General features: G+C 35.8%; 1 protein-coding gene across 3 annotated transcripts in view; it reads right to left on the bottom strand.

Moving 5' to 3' along the window:
- Positions 1-23,114, bottom strand: part of BRINP3 (BMP/retinoic acid inducible neural specific 3) — a 415,363-nt gene that overhangs the window by 90,806 nt on the left and 301,443 nt on the right. The gene's annotated exons all lie outside the window — the stretch shown is intronic.

Genomic DNA, 23,114 nt, shown 5'->3' with positions numbered 1-23,114 from the left:
AAATAAGCCTGAGAACAAAGGACAAGTATTGTATGATTCCACTTATATAAAATATTTAGAATGTTCAAGTTCATTGAGACAGAAAATAGATTAGAATTTACCAGGGGATGGGGGAAGAGCAGATGGGAAGTTTTTGCATAATAGCTATAGAATTTCTGTTTGGGGTGATAAGAACTTTTTGGAAAAGAGATAGTGGTGATGGTTGCACAGCATTGTGAGTGTAATTAATGTCACTAACTTGTACATTTAAAATGGCAAATTTTATGCTATATACATTTTACCACAAAAATATTTAAAAAAACAGAAACAAAGAGAGTAGAGCCTTCTCCCCATCTCTCCTTTTCTTCTTAAATATTATGATCATGGACTCAAAACATAAACTTTTTATTTATTTTAGTATTTCTTTAAAGGATTTATTGTGTTTAGCATACCACATTGCCCCCAGTTCCATGTTGGAGTGGCTGGGTTTCCTCAGCATATATACTCCAGCACAGGACAAGATTTGGAAAATGTTTTCAGTGGCAGAAGATGTTTTATTTAGTAAGTGATACAAACCACATTTTAGTTACTATTCTACCCATAAAAGTGTTATATTGCATGCATTAAACCTCAGTCTTTCTGTGCCTTAATTTCCTCCTTTGTAAATGAGATAGAAAGTTTTCGATAATAATAATCTCATTTTCTTTTAAAATTCTATGATGTTACAGTTGTTTTAAATGACTGTTAGTTTTAAATATCCAATTCAAAAACAGTTGTTTTCAAATAGCCAGTTACAGGCGTTAGTGTTTAACTGAACTTGGACAAGGTATGTTAATGCCGATTCCTTATTAGTAGAGAATGGCTCAATTGCAGTGTTTCAAAACCTCCAAATTATCATCCACATTTAAAAAAATATGCCATTAACATGGGAAAAGATAAACTACACTGATACATATACATATTTAAAGCAACTAATTTATAGTTTTATAAATCAGGACTATTTCAATAATCAGATCCAAACTATTTCATCAGTGATGGAAAATGCAACTTTTAAACAATTAACAGAAAATTATATTCATGAATTTTGGGGTTGATATTTTTTCTAGAGGAAATAAATACAAAGTTCTGGCATCTTTTGGACATTAAAGGTATAGACTTTACCAGAAGAACAAGGAAAAATAAAACAAAAGGAAAAAATAGGACATTTTATTGCAAAATCTATGGGGAAAGATTTTTGAGGATATATCCATTTGATGTGCTTCAAATCATTTTTTTAAGTAAGCAGGGTATAAATAAGAGATACATTTTAAAATTCCAATTTCACAGTACCCTACATTTTGTTTGGTCCCATATGTCTCTTTTGAGAAACTCTCTCCTTTGAATAAAGGAGTTCGTGCATGGAAACTGGAAAGCATTCCTTGGATTATTCACAGAGCAGATGCCACTACTGTGAAAACTAATCATTCATTTCATTGTCATCTTTTACTTGAACACTTTTGATAAGGCTTTATTGTTTCATGGGTATGCATATTTTAGTTATTTTCATTGTTTGTTATAGTAGTATTATGAAAGTTTCTAAATCAGTAAATTTCATTCACGTTAAAGAATATGTTAATTTATTTAATTTTACCAAAGTGTATGTAATAGTGTATGTCCGCTGAAAACTGGCACTATGTAATTTCTAAGAAACAGTTTTAACATGACATTTGAATAATTACTTCATGATGAAGTCATTAAGAGTCACCACTGACAGTCACCCGAAACATTTATTGGACACCTGTTGTGTACAAAACATACAGATGTTTCAGTCTATGAGTGAGAATATGAATAAACCTTTCATCTTATTTTTTAAATGAAAAATAATATTAAATATTTTTAAATGTTATAATAACATCTAAAATTCATTCTACTTAGAAGTCAATAGAACCTCCAGAAATATTCCTGTGGATATCTTTTATTTTTGGCAATTAGTAAAGTTCTTATTTATAGAATATGAAAATGAAATTTGAATGATACGTTAGAATTATTATATAAATCTAGAGATTTACATAACTACAAAGAGAAAAGATAATGATTAGGGGACACCAGATAACACTTTACCCTACAATAATTTCCAAACCCATGTAGGAGATAAAGTGCTGTTGCTTTTCACATGGCAAGTAAACAATGACTAGCCATACTTTTTGGGGGGATAAATTTATAAAAGAAAACAAATTAATGTCATATAAAAATAGCCCAGGAGAAATACATTCAATATCTGAATTACTAGAGAGAGATTAATCTGGAAATCCCCGTTTGCTAAGTATGTATGAACTGAGTACTTCTGCTCAGCATAGTTTTGAGGACTATAGAGAAACAAAACAACAACAACAATACTAGTGGTAATAAACATCCTGTATGCTGGAAGGAATTTACAGTCAGTCGTCTTCGCAAAACTAATTCACATGAAGCAAAAAATAATACGAAGGTAGTTGTATGATATTAATGAATTCTGTGGAGGTGAAGAGAATTAGGGTAGGTGACATCTTTCCAATAAATTATAGAAGACTAGCCAGGCACCATGTTAATTCTCTAGATTACAACTATTCCTCCATTAAAAATGAGGTTTTTCCTAAAATAGCTGAGCAAGGTTTGTTGGTGTTTTTCCCCTCTCTAATGCAAACTCTAGTTAACATTTGATATCTAATTAGCTAATTTTGAAACTAATTCTCTCTCTCTCTCTGTTAACACGAGTTCTTACTTTGGTAGGAACTCAATTTTAAGTGCTTTAAATATTAACTCAATCCCCCCAATAATCCTTCATGTAAATTTTACTGGAGCTGTTATGTATGTAGAATGCCGACGATTTTTAGTTTCATGACTTCAATGTCAGCAAAAATATTTTATTAATGCTACTGCATTTGTATATTGATCTTATGTATTTATATAGTTATGCACTTTATTCTCATGCTTCACAGTTGAATTAAATAGGTAAGAGTGGAGAACGGAACATTTTCAGGGTGTAAAAGAACCAGCCATAATACATAGAGCCTGATTTGTGTTTCTGCCTTTATTGATGAGCATGAAAAGCATTGACCAATGTATTGATAATGCATTTTCACATATTCAGAACCTCTGATCAGAACTGCTTTGGAATATATTTTCAAAGGTGTTCTAAAGCATTCTAAATTTTCTAGAGCTTTGGGAGCACATAAATTACTTCCTCAAAAGTGTAGAAAAGTAATCAGATACTTTTGTATTATTTAGAGACAATTTCTTGAGTTATAAATCCACCAAAATACCTAAAACAGAAGCTGTTTCCATTAGAAAGTAGGACTATGGGTAGGGAGGACTCAGGGAGGAAACTTGCGCTTTTATGGTATTTATTATTTCATATGAATGTGTTATTTTACTAAAATTTAAATAAATACTGTGAATCAGTAAAAAACATAGCCAAAAAATACTATTAAATTGTCAGTACACTATGTTTATATCTTATGTTTCATACATTTACATAAAATGTTATTATTTAGTGACTTGCTAATATAAAAGTAAAAGCGTACTGGCTCACATTCCATGTTTTTTTTCCTGTATCAATTAACATAGTGGTACACTCAAAGTACCTTTTCAGTAGAAATGACAACGCAATATGGATAATAATTACAAGTATTATGAAAGCATAGCAATGGTCTTACTACAATAACAAAATATTGTACAGTATATAGTAAAGTATGTAAAGAACATGGACACAGAGCAATCTTTAAATGAAAGGATGTAATAGGCAAAAAAAAAAAATGTGTGTCAGATATATAAGAAGAATCCATGCAAACATTTGTTTTTAAGCAGGAAGGATAATCGTTTCTCATTTTGTGATACTACTGGTCTAGTGTCTTCAAACTCCTCTCTCCTGCTTATGTTTGTAAACAGGATTTTTTGAAATAATACATGTTAATAACATATTCTAGTAACATAAATTTTCTGTAATCTGTAAGTTAAAAAAGCAAACATTATCTCCTTATACTGAATGCAGTACCGAGGCCTTATCTATACATGAACACATGGCAAATATAGTCTGTTTCTATGGATGGATTTTTGTTTAGCTTGCAGTAGGTTTATACCTATACGGAGTACTACCTCCAATGCTGACAAATAAATATCAAACTACCTACCACCGGACCTCAAAGTTATTGCTCAACCAGAATCCCTTCAAATAAAGCTGTTTCTTGTTTATTGAGAATCACAGTTTCCTAGAAGATAGTATGGATTCTTCTATCTTCCTCTGATTTTCAAGGACAAAGATTTGCCTAGCAAATAAGTTGTGAACCTTGATGCTCCAGAAATGCAAGCCTTAAGTAGGTAAGACACAAAACTGAGAAACAAATGCAAAAGTGCGTAGGAAGAAGGGCTGATGGGGAAAAAAAAGTCAAGACAGAGAAAATTTAGGTAATGGGTGTCCTGAATGGCAGAAGTTACCAATGGCTGAAATGACAATCTAACCTTTGACGGAGTACAATGAATAGGCAAATTTTGACCCATTCCATAATCCTGACTAGAACTGGTTGATTTTTAACTTTTACAAAGTATTTTATTTCCTCCAAACATTTCTCAGGGACTATTTGAATCACTTGTACCAGTTTAGAATTTTGTCAACTTCTACAGTAAATCGCTGAGACGACTTTGAGTGGTCACATATCAATGCAAGTCTATTCAAACCGTTCTATAAGCCACGGGTATAGAGTTTACGTTGAAATTGACAAAATACCACAATGCTGCATAAAGTAAATGGCAAGCCTGTTTAATAGCTTGTGAACTGGCCAATTTTCTGAGGCTACAAAGGGGTTCAAGCGGGCATAAATCAGAAGTTGAACCTAATTCCTTAGTAGCTCCCTAGAAATAAGTTGTGCTTTCCCTGACCATTTTCTTTTTCTCTGAAAGATACATCATATTTTTATATTAAAATACTTCAATACAGCAAGACAATGAATCTGTCCTTCATTGGATTGCCCTGTTTATGAACCTCTCTTCAAATGTTTGAGAACTTACCCAAACAGAGCTTTATCTCTATAATTATAACTATGTTATTTCTGTAGTTATAGTTTATCTCTCTAACTAAAACTAACTAACCCTAACTACAGAACAGGCAAGACCCAGGTCTTCACTTTTCCAGTGGCCTTGCAGCTACAGAGTGGATGCATCATCTAAGCTATAGAAATCAGGTGTACCCACGCAGAGTTTAGATCTTAAGCTGTTGATGCAATAACAAAGAGGATGCCTAGAGCAATTCTCTAAGGAGATAGTGGTTACAGCAGTAATGGTAGTGCTGTTGTATGGTCAGGCCACTCAAGATGGCTGTTCTCTTGCTCTCTGTCCATCCCCTGCTTAACCAGTGCCTGCTTCACCTACACCCCACTCACATAACTGACCTTCCTAAGTACTTGCCCCAGGCTTCAGCTAGTGATTGTTCTAGCTTTAGATCAGAACTCTCCACTATGCTTATCAAAGGGGGATGACCCTCTGCTGGTTTCCTTGGCAACCAATAAGCCAACTTGATGTCAATTCCCCTATAACTGGTAACCTCCCCCTGTCTATGGGAGCAAAGATGGCCACTCTATCCTGTCCTGGTGCCTGCAGCACACGACGGAGTATCACTCCAGGACCTTGCTTCAGACGTGTAAGCTCCCCCATCCATTAAACCATTGAGGTCTCTGTCACTGACTCTGGGCTCTTTCTTCAGTCTGGAAGCTAGGCAAGTACAAGCCTTTCAGGCCTGTGGGGTGCAGCCCGACAGCGATCCACTGTTCATTGCATTTAGCAATGGTGACCTCACTAAATAAGTCTTCTGCAAGATTTTTCACTTGGTCCCAACTATGTAGCACAAGAGTATGCTTCTCTAGCTTTCTTGATGATTCTATATGCTACCCAATATCCTTTAATAGATTCCTTATCAGGTTGGGTCAGCTAGAGCCTGTTTTTCTTGCTTGCAGCAAAAAATCTGGGTGATAGAGGTACTGGTATAAGAAGTGGTTTGGAAGAGTCTCCATGGACAATAAGGAGAGTATGTGCTTGGTTTTCTGGATTAGTTGGAAAAAAACGCTTTTTAAATCCATGCAGTATTAAAGGTGGACGTTTGACAACAGAAGTACCACCTGTGCTCATCTATAATGAAGAGTTTGTTGTAGAAATGGCATTTGGGATTATGTGCCTACATAGAACTGAATGAGGAACATAAAAAATTCAAAGACTGAGCATGACTTGGTTACTACAAATAGAGATAGCTTGCTTAAAGAGCTCAAAATCCTATACTTTTTTTTTTTTTCCTCAAAGCACAGAATGAGTACTGGTTGAGTACTGGAGACTTTCAAGGACTGTGCTAAAGGGATCTTTTATCTCTTGCAGCTATAGGGCTTCAAAACAAACTTTTATCCCAAGATTGAATTTAAATTCCTGCCAGATCTGTTAAAGTTAGAAAGAACACTGGGAAGAGGTGGGAACCTGGGAACTGGAAGGTAGATGTGGGGGACGACTGGGATGAACTCAGAATAATCCAAAGCATTGATGCTTACTTTCTTTGTCCCCACGAAATAGCCCCTTCTGTCCTGCCTGATGGACTAACCCTGTCCTGCTTTCAGTCACTGTAATGATCTCAATCGAAGGAATGACCTTCGTTAGGAAGCCAAGGTTCATCATGTCCCACTTTCATCACCCATCATGTCCCGGGGAGTTTACTGAAAATATTCCAATTTTCCAATGGTTATCAAGAACTTGCTGATTTTTATTGGAGAAAGGACATTAAACGCATTGGTAAAAAGAATACCTGCCAGCATCTCTGATGAACATTGTATTCTGTAGGATGGGAACACCAGTTACCGTGAAAATCTGTGTGAAATCAGATGGGATCTCTGGTTTTAATTAGGATACAATTACCCCTCTGTGACTGAAGCCTAGAAGCAGCTATTAACAATCAGAGGCACAGTGGACATGGGTACTGTAATAGGTCCCGTGTATTACTCAGAAAAGGTCTAACCTGTAGGAATTTTAGAGTTTGCTAATCAGGTCATGGTCCCTCAGGATTTAAATGTGGAACCAGTGCTGTGAGGTCCTATTTAATTTTTTTTTTTTTTTTTTTAGGTCCTATTTAATTTGTATAATAGAAAAAAAAAAAAAGTTAAGTCTGCAACAAAGGCCTGACTTTGAGTTTTCATGAGCGAGAAGAATGCTGTCCCTGGTCCTGAATAATTTCAAGGACTCAGAACTCCTGCACCACAGCTTAAGTAGAGCAAATAATTCCTTTGCATTGTGAACTAATTCCTTGGGCTCCTAAATGCCACAATATTCCATGAATCGGAGAGTGGCCTTATAGAAATAAGATAGCAAATTGGGTTTTCCTTGAATCCTCAAATCAGGTCCAGTGGGACGCTAACCCATGCCGTGTTTATTTTCCCCGTCTCTGAATAAAGAATTAGAATGAGCATCGGCTCCCTAGCCTATTAAGTAAAATCTATAAAGGAAAGATAAAATGAAGCTTCCCTCTCCTATGAAAAGACTAAATTCAAAGTGATGTTGCTTGTTTTTTATGCTTGACACCATTGCAGGAATTAGAGATCAGCTCAACACTGAAAATTTTGAGAATAATCATATTCCATCTCTAATTAACTCACATGTTGGTGATAGCTCAATCATAGAGTAACTCTAATTAAAACTGCCATTCCAGATGTGGTAGCTTACTGGTGGCAGGACTCCTCACACTAGGGATAAAGTTTCTTCTCTGGTACAAACTCTTTTCTCTATCATTGTAAACAGGGAATACTAGAAGCAATTTTCTTTCCTATGCCAGCTGCGAGAATGAAACATTCCTATTGTATTCAAGAATCAAATCATTTCGCAGCCTATGTGCGACAACTTACTTCACAGGAACGCACACCGTCTCATCCTATCACGGGACATATATTGTTAATGACATCATACTGAAAAGATGTGAAACACACAAGTGGCGGGTATCCTGGCTGCTGGCCCATACTTTAGCTGTGTGCAAGGTCTGCAAATACATTTTGTGAAAACTCAAGCATCTGATGCCTGAGTGAACTTTCTGAGAGTCCAGTGGATATCTTGTCCAAAGCAAAGAACAAGTAACTATTCCTCCAGCTCCCCTTAATAACAAAGGTGTACAGATCTTGGAAGTAGCGGCAGAGGAATCATCTGGTCGCATTACTTACAACAATGACTTCAGTGATCTGTCTCGGGATGTCAGAGATGCCAGCTGCAGATTCTGTTGCTCCTTATATCCTCAAGCAATCACTCTTGCTGTGTGATTTAGGAATTGTTCCTGGCACAGCCTCGGGGCCAGGCTCTCCAGTTCCCCTGCTGATTCTGTGAGTAATCCAATCCGATGTCTGAACATAAATTCCTTTTCTGCTGCAGTCAGATTCTATTCTCACAAGAATGCTGACTGATACAGCTAATGGGGGCCTCAAATGCAATTAGAATCTGGAGTTCAACAAGAGTATAACAAATATTTATTGAGTGTCTAATGTGTGCCAATCACTATACTAGTTAAGTGCTAAAGCTACATTAATAATCATTTTTGTAGCTATGATAATAGTACTTTCTTCATAGGTTTAGCAGATTAAATTAGGTAATTATGAAAATGTAATAGAATACCTTTTACACAATTAGTGATAAATTAATGCTAGCTATTATTTTTCTTTTTATAATTTATTCCGTGATTCTATGTGTGCTGGGCGGAGCACTTTAAGCGAATTATCTCATTTAATCCTTCCAGCAGTCCTAGGAGATGGGTACTATTATTTCGGCATTTCACCGAGGAGGATGTGTGCCTTAGTAAGGTTCAGCCAATTGTTCAAAGTGACACAGTTATTAATTAGAGCCCAGAACAAAAGAAGTCTGAAAAAAGTATGGCTCCTGCCTTAATAAACATAAACTCTTTTGGGAGTTGACAGAAAAATAAAATTATTATTCCCTATATTTAAAGACTGCTTTTCTTTGGTAGACTTTTCACAAATATTATCACATCCAATCTCATAATCCTGCAATAGGATCGGCAGGTTTTATTGAGACTTGATGTGAAACAATTTTGAATTAAGAGATCATTACACAGAGTCAACTGTGAGAGAAAAATGAGAAAAACAATGGACTCAAAGAAATATAAAAGGAGAGACCAGTTTATATTTTTTCTGAGGGGCAGGACAATGTTTTATTTTTCTTTGTAGTCTCCCTTTACAAAAGCCTAAGACAGCACATTACAGATAGTATGAATTAAGAATGTTCCTTAAGTGGCTTAACCAATTGACAAGATCCAGAAAGAAACAGTTGCAGCTAACTATAAACATGTATAGGATAATTCATTTGGAAAAGCAGAGTTTGAGTTTAGTCATATAAAATATGAAGCCATGAGTGACTCATGTGGGAAAATAAAGTTGAAATAAGATGTGTAGTACAGTTCTAAGCCTTAATATTACTATGGAAAAAGGATTTCAGGTTGAAGGAAACATTATGAGATAAAGGCATAGATAAATGTCTTAGTTTTATGGATAAGAAACTGACAAATGGGGTTCAGATGGTAAAGTTACAGTGTATGTGAATTTCAGAGTAGTGATAAATAATCAAAATATCCTGCAATGACATGTGATCATTAGTTATAAACAAAACTGTAAGTACGTACTCAGGATTACATAAGGATTTTTACATCTGGTATCTTTTAAGTATCAAGCACTCTTCTAGGCACTTAATTCTCTTAATTCTACATAGTACTTATTGCTGTTAGATCCACTGTATTAAAACCATACCTATGGCTTAGAGATGCTGAGTAAATTTTGTCAGGTGGGAAGCCTTGTAAGTAATGCCTAGAGAAAAACTGCTGAACACAGAAGCAGTATCTGCCATGAGATCAAATCCATCTGAAACCTTGTACCCACCATCAGAGAATCCAGAGCCATGGTGATGCTGGTGAGAATAGAATTTACCTCATACTCTCTAAATAGGAAGTAATATTAAAGGATATATCCTTTCTCTTGAAACAGAAAAAGCATGCCAGTCACCACCCCCTGCCCCTTATACACAAATTGTCAATTTTTGCAGCAGTTTTTATTTTTCATCAATAATGAAAAATGGAGGCCAAAGAAGTTTAGTGATATCCATATGAACACAGGTCTACAGAAAAGTTGAATTAATACTTAAACTAAGACCTTTAGCCCATAATCTGTCTTTTATACTATGTGACCATCTTAGATGTCATAAACATACATGAAAATATATAATCAGTATTTAAATAATACTAATCCACATGTTGTTTAACTATTAGAAACTATTTCCAAACAGGGCAATTTTAAAAACTATGTAAATAAAATCACGATTTTTTATAATGTTCAAATTGGCAAATTTATAATTAAATACAAGCATTAAGGTTTTTATCTTAAGTTATTCTTATATAGTTTATTCCAGGTATAGTTCCAAGTATAGTTAGGACTCTCAATACACTATAGAAAAATTATCTTAGTCGCTTCTCGCTTGATGGAATCTTAATAAATTATCTTAGAACTTTGGAAAACCGAACTTTAACAAAGAGTAGACACACCTTTCAAATAGTGAAACCTCTGAGAAAAAAGCACCCCAGATCCTGCACAGAAAGGACAGGGAGAGTGTATCAAGAGAAAAAAGGCCTCTCCACCAGCCACAGGGTGTGTCTCTACACACAGCTAGGCAGGATGGGAAACCAGGCGGTTATTGGCTCCATGATATTCAACTGAAATCTGTTTTTTTTCCTTCCTTTTTCACAAGTCCTACATACAATTGAAGTATATACTAGAAGAAAAAAATTTGATAAAATATTCAGTAAAACAGCATCAGTACCTGTGGTAGCAAATAAATCCCTAACCTATATAAACCTATATATGTGTGTATATAGATAAATATCCTTAATTCCACCCTCAAATATTTACATATTAGCTTTAATGTAGAATTAAGAGATGTTATAATCTCTATTTTTATCATGCCATGATTGAAACTGATTCCTCGTTTTTCTCGTTGAAAGCCTTTTTCTCTGAATTCAATTAACCAAATACACTGTGTGTTGTGTTCCTCCAATAGATTTTTCATATTACTCAAATTTGTCAGGAACTTGGCTTTTTGAATAAAGACAATATGTGATGCTTCCAATTGTTCATGTTTAGTCTATTTATTCCAAATGAAAACATCTCAGACTGTGGCGTTTACACTTTCACACTGCTGGCAGTCGTGCTCAGTTGTTTATCATGAACTTGGCACCATCATCACCAATCCAAGGCTGAGAACTCTTTCCCTAAAGCTCCGTACTTGGACAATTCTGTGTTAGAGTCTGTCAATGAGAGAAACTTGTGAGGTGTGGAAGGTGGACATGAAATGGAAGCCATTATTCTCAGAAGTTTATGATGATGACCATGAGACAGTCACATACAGTTCTTTCCAAAATTCAGTGACATGGTGGCTTCTACAGCTAGACCAGGTTCCACAGAAGTGGCAACTTGCCCAGAAGTAGCAACTTCCAAATACCTCTCCCTGGGCTCCCACTTCACAGTGGCCAGATGCTCGCAGCCTCTTGGACGTGTTCACAGACTCTGCCTTTTCCATCCATTCCATGGCTTTGAGATTAAGTGGATTATAGATGTTTCTCTAATTCCCTGTCTACCCCTTTCATTCCTTCACTTTCCAAGTTCCTCCCTCATGTAAAACACTATTTTCCATTTCAAGCCCCTTTATTCCCATAATACTTTTTGTGGCTTTATTTTCCTAAGCTCAGAGGAAGAAAGCAGGTGAGGCAGCTGTGGCTGATTTCCTACTACACCCATTGTCTTCTTACAGAACATTGATTTTAGTGCTGACCGCGATGGGTCCAAATATAAAACTCCTTGCAGCCTCTGGTGGATATATGACAACGTCTGGCCAAAGTGACAAAAGCAACAATCTGTGTCTGTGTGTTTTGCGGGGCAAGGGGGAACTTCTGTGTGGATAAAGTTTTGCTTTTCAGATTTAGGTACTGCCCTCTTTTTTCTCAGCCTTTGCTGCATCCTTCTGAGTGAACTGCTGACCGGAAGCTGGAGCAGCCATATTGTAACCATGGGGGGAAAAGCCAACGGCAAGGGAGACATTTTGGTCTTCATCTTCTTAAGCCCTTGAAGCAGTCCTGGCCTTACTACCTCACTTCTGTAATATGCAGATTGTTTTAACTGAGGATGAAAAAGAAAGAGCGGGAAATGCAAATCTTTAAAGCAATAGTTCCTTGATGTCTTATCTTGAGAGCCCCTTACATTCTTAGAAGTTACTGAAGACTCCAAAGAGCTTTTGTTTCTGTGGTGTATTTTATAGGTATTTACCATGTTAAATTAAATATCTAGGGAATTCCCTGGCAGTCCAGTGGTTAGGAGTCCATGCTTTCACTGTCAAGGGCCTGGGTTTGATCCCTGGTCAGGGAACAAAGATCCCACAAGTTGTGGAGTGTGACCCCCCCAAAATATATTTACTTTTTCTTGTAAAATAACAGTAATTAACCCTCTACATATAAACAACATATTTTAATAAAACTAACTATATTTTCTAAAACAAAGAATAATAATTTGGGAGAGATTGGCATTGTTTTACATTTTTGCAAACTTCTTTAATGTCTAGCTTAAGAGAAAACACCTGATTCTCATACCTGCTTCGGCACTAGACTTACTGCCATATCACACACCCTGTGATTTCTAGACACCTTCACTGTACACTCAAGAGACAATAAAATTGGAAAAAAAGCAATGAAATCTCAAAATATTATAACAAGGGGCATGATCTCATGGACCTTCTAAAAGTATCCCTGGTTTCCCCTGAGGATACATTGAGAACCTCTGTTCTAAAGAAAATTATAATATAAACTGCAGTATTCAGAGTTTATGTATTAGGTAGCAAATATATATATATCATGTAGTTAAGATATAAGATAGCTATATAGTTTTACAGGTAATAAACATTAATACTATAATAGAAATAATAATAAACAGGATAAATTTCACAGTAAGAGGCAATATCACCTTTTATGTGCTTATCAACAGAAGATGGTATGTTTCTTATTTGAAGAAAAGGGAATCTGTGATATTTATTTCCCAAGAATTTAACATACAGTGTTTCATTTTTCAAATCATCTAAACATAATAATCAAAGATAAAAATCATATGTTAGTTGAAAGTTAACAGCTGCTGTATGCTTTCAATAATCTTGCCCTTTTTCATCATAGATTATCTTGGAATTTCATGGGGCAGAGAAACCGAATGAAAACAGTTATCATTTGATTTTTTCCTGAAATGTGCTGCCAGATTTCAATATTGAAGCATCATATTTATTTGGTCTGCTGCAGTGGTGAGCTGCTATGACCAGAGCTCTGAAAACCACCATTACAATTCTTAGTGGAGAACTCTGAGTGACAGTCATAAAAGATATAAATGATACCAAACGGCCTGAGAGCCTGATGCTTTTGTAGGCACTTGGCATTATGTACAAGTGGTCTAATAATAAAATCATGGCAATATTACTTCTTTCTCACAACAATATTTTCAATAGTAATCTAAGCAATAAAAATAATAGCAGGTCTAACACCACTGGCAATATTAAATTGAAAAAGCAAATTGCAAAGCTAATGAACTTGTTATCAGAGGGATTGATCTATAATAGAACCAATATTTCAAGCTCTCAAATAAATGTTCAGTAAAATGATGCTTCACTATTGTGCAAGCATTATGGTAGTGATTTACCAAAGATATATGACTTCAAAATATCTTGCAATCTTTCAAATGAAGAACTAAAATGAAAGTACATTTATTTTTATGTTGCATTGGATTTTAGTTGTTCACAACACATTACTTAACTCATCCTAAAAAAACTAGACTCCCAATTTCAAGAAATAATTCTTTGTATTGGAAATAATGGAAACCTTAGACCTTAGCCAGAAATGTTGCTTCTCTGTATGAACAAATGCACTCAGTGCATTTGTTGTGCATAGGAACAATTCTTTATATATTACAAACAAATTACAGGTTTCTTTTCTCTACTGGATATTAAGGAAACATAAAAAAAGATTACTATAAATTTTTACCTTTACAGGTCACTAAACATATAAACAGAAACTTATCTCTGTATTTATTTATCATCAATATCTATCTATCATCTATCTATCTATCTATCAATCATCTATCTATCATCTCTTACATGTCTTGTAATTCTCAGGAAAGGCCACATTTTGCTGCTATAACAAACTGCTCCCAAATCCCAGATGCTTAAAACAACAACAATGTATTTCTTGTTAACATCACATGCACCATGGAGCAGTGGTGGGCTCTGCTGGGTCCCAGGCTCACAGAGGCTCTACCTGGAACTGCACACCCTGGAACATAAAGCCTCCCTGATCTTCACAGTAAGGAGAGAGAAAGTGACGTGTGTTTTTGTTTTTGTTTTTTACTGCCTTAGCCCATAAATGACACCTTTTACTTGCACTTATTCTTTATTTGTCAGAATTTGTCATATGGCCCTATGTAACTGCAAGAGGACTAGAAAAAAAAAAGGGGAGTAAGTAGAATATCTGGTAAGTACTCCTCTCTCTGCAGTCTGCCCTCCTAATCATCAAACATCCTTCTCTGTTCTTCCCATGTGTAGAACATACTCTCCTCTCCTCCAGGGAAGGTAACACAAATATTCCATCACTGTATCAAGGGCAAAGCCCAGGTTATCTGAGAGGTGTGGACTAGTTTGTAAATCAAGTTCAGATATGGCTCCCATTTGTTTACAGGACAACAAATTAAAGAGATGAGTTATTTGCCTCCCATACCTAATATAAATGGTGGGAAAAATAACTACACTAAACGCTACTATTTGTAAAAGATGTGAACAGGAGACACAAAGAGGCTGCTGTGAGCAGCCATCCTGGAACCCACCAAGGCAGACACTGTAAGGGCTCTTTACCCTAGGGGAGGAGAGGGTTTCTTGATTAGGCCTGGCTTTACTGTCTGGGAGGTTCTTCCTTTCACGATTCCCCTTTACCAGTAACTGCATCCACAGTTCTTTTCCAGAGATAGTTCTTAGATCTGCTACATTTCATTACATTTTTGCCTTTCTCTCTCTCTTAGATCTAAAGGGGACTGATGACCTGGAAGCTGTAAAGATTCTAAAGGGAGGCCACATCCTTATTCTGATCTTTTACTGAACACGCATCCCTTAGGCTTTCTCTTTCTTAACTTCTTAGTGCTTGGAGTCAAGAAGCAGTTAGTTCTTTTAAGTCTGAATGCCTGAAATGTTTGGACTTTTTCCCTTTCATGTCCCACAGAGAGCTCATTTGCTTCTTTATCATACAGCCAAACACAGCTATTAGCTATCAACACATACCATGAAGGCTTTGCTCTTTAACCTCTTTCACTAGAGCTATAATTGAATGAGGCGAGTGGCTTCCCTTGCAAGTAACTGCAGACAACATTACCAAAGCATAACATGGGTAGACATCTTTTCTTGCTACCTATTGATTGGTCAGTTGGCCAATATCTGCTTTGTTTTTGTTTGTTTCTCATGGAAGTATCTCACTACTAACATGCAACTACCATGGCAGTCAGGGAAGACAAGGTTATACAGTGACAACAAATCCAGAGATAACATAATCTGTGTGTCTTTGTCATTATTTTGGGACTCAATGTGAAACTATTTTTTTTGAAAAAAAATCCTATACCTCTTTAATGCATAATGCTTACGCAAAAATTAAAAGTTACTTACCTAATAATTGCAAAATCAGAAAAATAATGTTTTGCTAATAAATTCCATATGCCTGTGTTTACAATATTAAAATCCAAGAAGCTCTAAAATCCAAAGAAGAATTTATAATTAATTTGACAACCAAGCCCGATCTTATCTACTTTCTCTTGGAAACAAATCTTTCCTGAAGCGATATGAGGCTACTACATACTCCCAGACAATTTGGAGTGTTGTGTAATATGTAGTATTTGTATCATGTTATCATTCTAAAAGGTGAAATATTATAAATTCTGTAGCACATATTCCCCAAATATGTTTTGCATATGGTACTATGGACCTGTAATTCCTAAATCATGTAGAATAATGGGGTATCATGTGTGACCGCTTGTACATAGTACTTTGACACACATTATGTCTTCCCATTTTTAGTATATTTAAATTTGTGACCTTTCTCCCATTCACTATGTATTTTCTTTCTGATATGTATGTTGTTATTATTGTTAGTGTTATAACCCTCTGGGTTATAAAGATATTTATTCAGCATAATTGCCTTTTGTATAAGTTAATATCCCACTTTGCAAGTACTCATTTTTGTCAATCAAAAATCCAATACTTTGTGATAATTTATGGCATGTAGGAAAGAGTAGAGAAAATATCTAAGGAACTAGGTAAAAATATTGATGCCAAAAATCTGAACACTGGTTCTGTATCTTCCTTGCTTACTGATGAAGATTAATCACATCTCAGACCATCCATGATTGCTTTGCCAGCACTGTGATAGAGATTGAATTTCATCTTTCTCACAGCTCCCACCCATTACTTACATAAGTATCTATAAATGTATTGGCAACTGCTGTAGAGATGAAAGAAAACAGATTTGCTATAAAAGGAATATTAAACAAATTGGGTGAGTTAACCTATAAAACAATATCTGAGTAATAAAAAAGTCAAGAGAAATTTAAGCACTATAACAGAAGTAATATATTTAAATTCAGTAGGTTTTACTTTGTACAAAATTATGTGAAGTATTTCTATGAATAGAATGTGGTTACCAGCTTTGCGGGCATAACAGTACCTACTACATAGAGCAGACATCAGTAGAATAAGATCATACCTACCTTTCTCCTTTCTTTTATTACAATGTCAGCATAGTATTTAAAATGTCTCAGCAAAGTCTTCCCTTCGCCACTTTAATAAGCAGATTTGACAGGTGCAGCACTAGCAGGGGGCTCATAATGTATTTAAGTTTGAAAATGAGGCAATTATATTACAAAGTTCTGATTGGCTATATTTTAATTTCAGAACTATGAGAGGCACTGATTTAGCTCGTGGCTTTCTGAAGTAACCTTATACATTTGCACCTGTTCATTTTATTAAAACAGAAACACCTTGCCAGAGGTGAGAAGAGGATACTGGTCACAGAAACCATGACAGCCTGGCCCCTCTGCTCTTACTATTGATTACATTTCTTGACAGTCACATGGGAAGTTAATTACTAGTAGGCAATTAACAGCCTCGCAAAATAATAAGGAAAACATAATTATATTGAGAACTCCCCGAGACTTTTTGTAATCTTAAATGTGATATTCCCAGGTCTCTGAATAGCTCTGGCAACCCAGATTTTGGCATTTCTTTTCGTCTACATTCTTCAACCCGGGTCCTGTCCTTGACAAAATGTGGTAATTATTAATACTATATTTCCTTTCAAATTACTGAAAAGAATACTAAATTTTCATCCATCTAATTAAAAATTCCCCAAGGAATTTTTCAGTGAAAGCAAGATAAAATTTACTTTGCATATAAAGTGAATCATCTTTCTAGAAAAATAGATCTGCTTGAAAAAGACTCAGGATACCTTATCTAATATTAGTTTGTAATCTCGTTAAATTAAATTTCTGCCTTCTCTATTACAGGTTGGGAGCTCAATGAATAGATTCTAAATCCAGGCTATCTAGGCTTTGGTTCCCACACTGTCTTCCAGAAATCCTATGACCTTGGGGAAGGTTATTTACCTTCTCTGTGATACATCTGTTCTATAAAGTGGAGTAATGGGTTTGCAATATTTATTGTCATTAATTTTATCCTGAACACTAGGTGTTACCGTTCAGAGAGAGGCACCTTATGAAATACTTCACAACACATAATAACGTGTCCGTTCCTCTTGCCCCAGTCTTTACTTCGGGGCGACATGATGAAAGGTAATGCAGTTTTTTTCCCCCACAAGTAGTCCAATACCCTCATAGATGAGGGGCCAAGAAAAATGAACTGGTTCCACCTAGAAAGAGAAAGGAGACAGCTGTCCCCTTCCCTACCTAAAGGTCTCCTTGGAAACAAATGAGATTGAATCTGAACTTCAGCTCTTTGGTATGTGAATGAAATAGCTTCAGGAACCAGCTAACCTCTTGTGTTTCAAATTTTACATAATTGTCTCACAGCCTAGAGTGTCTCCAAATTCTGGATCTTCACCCCTCCTTGAAAAGTACAGACCCAGGGAGACAGTCGCTGCTGTCTTCCTAGCCCTTTGGGGCTTAAGCAAGGAAATTAGCATGGGTTGTGACTATTTGGCTCTCTTGAAATGATAAAAGAAGTTTTATTATCCTTTGAAATCAGAGCAATCAGCTTCTGCATTAGGGAAACAGATCTAACCGTCATGGTAGGTGAACATGTCTTTAGGAGTCTAAGAATTGTTGCAGGACAGGTAAGAAATCCAGCTAAGGTATATATTCTCACAAGAAATAATTAGCCACCTGAGAGGATTTGTGAGGTTTAAGTGAGTTAGTGATGAAATTACTTAATAAATCACTTATAATTAGCTACTCAAAAATAGCAAAAAAGAGTCTAGCTCTAACTGATTTTTTGATGACTTTAGAAGTCAATATATTACTTATATTATTTAAATATGAGAAAAACTTTAACACACTGTCATTTAATACTAAACCCCTTTTCTTTAAGTTTTTATTTTAAAATAATAAAAATCCATAGGGAGCTACAAATTTGTACAGAGAGACACCTTTTATTCAGTGTCTCCTACTGATGACATTTTACATCAAGATGGCACAGTATCAAAACCAGGACACTGACATGGAATAATGCAGGTGTAGAGTTCTATGCTATTTTCTCATAAGAGTAGCTATATTAATTACCACCACAATCAGGATACAGAACAATTCTCTTACTGCAAAGATATCCCTGCTTCTGCCCCTTTATAGTCAACTAATTTCTCTTCCTCTGACCATCCCTTACCCTGACAGACACTAACCAATTTTTTATTCGAATTTTGTCATTTTGAAAATGTTATGCAAATGGAATTAGAAGATATATGATCTATTGAAACTTTTTTTTTCATTCAGCATAATGCCCTTGGGATCTAGCCAAGTTATCATGTGTACATATACGATCGCTCATTCCCTGTTAATGGTGAGTAGAATTCCATGGTGTGAATGCACTGCAGTTTATTTAACCAGTCACCTAATGAGGGACGTTATAGTTATTTACAGCTTGTCTAATACAAATGAATTGAACAATTTACATTTCAGGAAATTATTGATGAGATGTGAAGGCTTGACCCTGCCATTTTATTTTCTTTTTTGTTCCCTGTTTTTACTTCTTTTTTTTTTTTCTGTCTTACTGTGCATTGCTTGGACATTTCTTAGAATTTTATTTTGATTTAGCTATAGTAATTGGAAGTATCTCTTTGTATAGGCTGATTTTAAATACTTGCATTAGGTATTACATTTTACACATATAACTTATTACAGTGTATTAGCATGGAGATCTCGCCAGTTTGAATGGAGTGTAGAACATTACCTCCCCTTTAAGTCCTTTAACTCTTCTCCTTTTACAATATAATTCTCTTATGTATTTTCTCTACATACATGGAGAACCACATCAGACAGCATTATAATTTTTTTGGCTATCAAACATACTTTAGAAAACTCAAGAGGAAAAGGAAAGTCTATTGTATTTACTTATATATATATATATATATATATATAAGTAAATATATATTTACTTATATATATATATAATTATTATTTTTTTTTGCAGTACGCGGGCCTCTCACTGCTGTGGCCTCTGCCGTTGTGGAGCACAGGCTCCGGACGCGCAGGCTCAGCGGCCATGGCTCACGGGCCCAGCCGCTCCGCGGCCTGTGGGATCTTCCCAGACCAGGGCACGAACCCGTGTCCCCTGCATCGGCAGGCGGACTCTCAACCACTGCGCCACCAGGGAAGCCCTATTTACTTATATTTTTAATGTTATTCTGTTGTTCTTTCTTTTTCCTAGATGATCCAATTGCTTCTTTTATTATTTCCTTTTTGTTTAGATAAATTTCCTTAGTTATCATTTTGGGTAGCTATGTTGGTGACAAATTATCTTAATTTTCCTTCATCTGAGAATGTCTTGAAATTCCTTAGTTTCTGAAGGATATTTTTCCTGGATATTGAATCCTGGTTAACATTTCTTTTCTATCAACACTTGAAAAATGTGTCACTTCCTCTGTTCTCCATGGTTTTCAATAGAAGTCATTCAACTTATTCCCCCTTAGGTAAGGTGTTATTTCTCTCCTACTGTTTTCAAGATATTTTATTTGCCTTTAGTTTTCAGAAGTTGACTCTGATGTTCTCGGTGTGGATTTCTTTATGTCCATTCTGTTTGGGGAATTTTTTCAACTTCTTGATCTTGTAGCTTTATATCTTTGACAAACTAGGGAAATTTTCAGCTATAACGTCTTTGAATAATTTTCACCCTCTCCTTCTCTCTTTCCTGGCAGGACCCCAACGACACGAGAGTTAGATCTTTTTTTAGAGTACCACAGTTCCCTAGAGCTCTGTTTATTTTTTTTAATTTAATTTTTTTAGTCTATTTTGTCTATCTTGTTTAGATTCAGTAATTTATATTGTTTTATCTTGCAGTTCATTGGCTCTTTTCTCTGTCTTCTACATTCAGTTATTGAACCTATCTATTGTTTTGTTTCAGTTATAATGGTTTTCATTTCTAGAATTCCCAGGCAGTCTTCTTTTAATAACTTTTATTTCTTTTCAGAGTGTACAACAACAACAACAACAGAAAAAAAATTTATCCTTGCCATAAAAGAAGTCTGGTCTCTGCTCTTAGCTCTTGTGAGGTAATCTCTGTCATGCCTGTTAGGAGTGTCTTTCTTGCCTGGGGGGACTTGGGTTGTGTCACATAGTCTACCAGTTATTTAGGGAGGGGGCTGACACACCAGAAAGATAAACAATGTAATGTACTGTGGGGCTTTGGGTCACACAATATCAGTTGACCTGGAGACTGAGATTAACTACACAGGCAATCAATTAATCAACTGTGTCTATGTGATGCAGAGCCAAGTAAAAACTCTGAACACAGAGGCTCAGATGAGCTCCCCTGGCTGGCAATATACCATACATATTATCAAAAACCAACACCCTGACTCTGCTGGAATAGAGCAAAAGAAGATCCAAGTCTGGTAATTCCTTGGACTCTGTCCTATGCACTTATTTCCTGGTTGACTAAAATGTATCCTTTTCTTGTAATGAAGTATAATGAAGAGTATAGTAGCTTTTAGTGAATCTGTGAGTCCTTCTTTATCAAAAGTGAGGGTGATTTGGGGAAACTTTCAGACTTGTAATTGGTGTCAAAAATTAAAGCAGTCTTGTGAGAAATGTGTTGCCTCTACCTCAGCAGTTGGCTTAAGTTCATGCTGAGACTTTGTATTTTTTTCATTTGTTTGAAGCATGTTCATATCTGCTCATTGAAGCATTTTGTGATGGCTCCTTTAAAAGCCTTGTCAGATAAATCTGTATCATCCTGCTATTGGTATTTATTAATGGTCTTTTCTCATTCAAGTTAAGATTTTCTGGTACTTCCTATAAGTAGTTTCAATTGAACACGAGCCTTTTGGGTATTATGTTGGGGACCACCAGCTCTTATTTAAATGTGTTTTAGAAGGTCACTTCTGACACTGCTCAAGCAGGGAAGAAGGGCATCACTTTATTAATGCCAGGTCAAGATGAAAGTCCAAGTTTCAATCTTGTCATACATTGAACCCCCTGGAAATAAGGGCTTTCCATTACTCTTAGAAGGGGGGTGCATCTTGGGTTTCCCATGATGCCTCTGCTGATAAAGTCTTAATATGAGGGAATGGGGCCTCATTACTGCTCTACACTTAATCTCCCCTGACACTGCAGGGCTTTGGTCTTCTTGCTCCTTTGATGGTAAAGTCCTGACTCTTCCCTAGGCATCCTCTGACACCATGGGGGTGAAGGTAAACACTATCACTCAGCAGGATTGAAAGTCCAGGCTCCCCACTTGGTCTTTTATGACACCAGCTCATGAGGGGGCATGGGTAACTTCATCACAGAAATCAAGGTTCACAACTTGGCCTCTGCTGGCAGGGATAGGTTAGGGCTGCAGGTTTTTCTGGGGCGTTTGGCAGGAGTAGGGTATTTATTGTCTAAAAGTTTTCTATCTTTCCAGGTTGCCCCTTTTCTGGTCCTTTTCCCTAAAGAGAACATCCTTTCCTTGGAGTTTCCTTTTCCCCCCACCCATTGATGTTTTCATGTTTCTGGAGATTACATCATCAAGGTTTTTGACATATAAGGTCACAGAAAAGGAAAAAGAAAAGGAAAGTAGAAAACAACAACAAAAATAACAAAAACATAGGACTTATGGCTGTGTTTTGCTCATGCCCTGTGTTCCCCAGCCTGTCTGCCATCTTTTACACATCTTTTACAGGCTCATGTTTGTTTCATATATAATGTCCAGCGTTTTAGCTGAATTCTGAGTTTTAGCAGGAGGAAGAGAGAAAAGTATGGCTAAACCTTTTTATATTTTTCTTTATTAATTGTCTCACAACCACACTTACAGAAAAAAAAAACTGAATCTCTGAGATATTACTTTATTTGAAAATTACACACTGGTAGAAAATTGACTGAGCTGGTGCAGCAATTTATTTATCTACTTGATTCTACGGGGTTTTAATTGAAGAGATTGCAAAAGTACAAAATGAATATAAATAGTGTACATATCACTGTCTCCTACACTTGTCTTACTATTTTGAATTTATATTATGCCATCTATTAGATTATAATACTCAGATTTGGACTCAAAAATGTAGCTGTAAAAAACATTCAAGGAATGGGGTTAATTAGGGCTACCCAATGAGTATAACATAAATATCTAGTCTATAAGTGAAAGAAATATTCTTTTAAAACATATTTAAAAGTAAAATTATTTCAAATACATTTGTGGAGCACCTATTCTTTTCACAAACCCAGGCCAAAAAAATGTGTGTATAAAGTACTATAATGAAGGCCACATCTTCCTCAATAGTAAAATCTCTGGGGCTGTGGACCAAAAGTTCAGTAACCATAAATGGCTCTCTTTGGTACTGCCACAGCATT

This window comes from Monodon monoceros, unplaced genomic scaffold (assembly GCF_005190385.1).
Source record: "Monodon monoceros isolate NGI ecotype Baffin Bay Population unplaced genomic scaffold, NGI_Narwhal_1 Super_Scaffold_18, whole genome shotgun sequence".
Taxonomy (NCBI): domain Eukaryota; kingdom Metazoa; phylum Chordata; class Mammalia; order Artiodactyla; family Monodontidae; genus Monodon; species Monodon monoceros.
Note: the sequence above shows the minus strand (reverse complement) of the source record. Positions and strands in the feature narration are given on the sequence as shown.